Raw genomic sequence first — 482 nt, 5'->3', positions numbered from 1 at the left:
CTTTTACTACTCACCTTCCACTTTCTTAAGATTGGAAACTAACTGAAAGATAGGATTCACAGACTATATTTTCCGTCTCCCTACCCTGTCCTCTTTTGGACCAAGTCCAGATAATATTCAACTAGAATCTACGCTCACCACAATTGTTCTCGAGAGTTTGCCACAACCCCCCGTCCGTTATTTTTTTTTTTTACTGCCCCCAGCCCCCCCTCCTTTTCCAACCTGCCAAGGAATTCAATTATTGAAGGAGTTCAAAATGGTGCTAACTAGATCTAAAGCTTCATATTATACACAAGGAAATCTCATATTGTTCTTGTTTTAGTTGACATTTTTTCATCGCGGAGTTTGATAAAAACAAAATTAAATGTTCACGAGCTGCCGTGTTTCTATCGGCGACAGTGGTAGTGGTAGCTATTATTGTAACTCTGTGTCATTTTTAGATCAATACTTGATGTAAATCATCTCCTACCATGCCCCCCCCC

The sequence above is a fragment of the Aplysia californica genome, unplaced genomic scaffold (assembly GCF_000002075.1).
Source record: "Aplysia californica isolate F4 #8 unplaced genomic scaffold, AplCal3.0 scaffold00002, whole genome shotgun sequence".
NCBI classification, from domain to species: Eukaryota; Metazoa; Mollusca; class Gastropoda; order Aplysiida; family Aplysiidae; genus Aplysia; species Aplysia californica.
The sequence above is the reverse complement of the archived record's forward strand: the minus strand, read 5'-3'. Positions refer to the sequence as shown.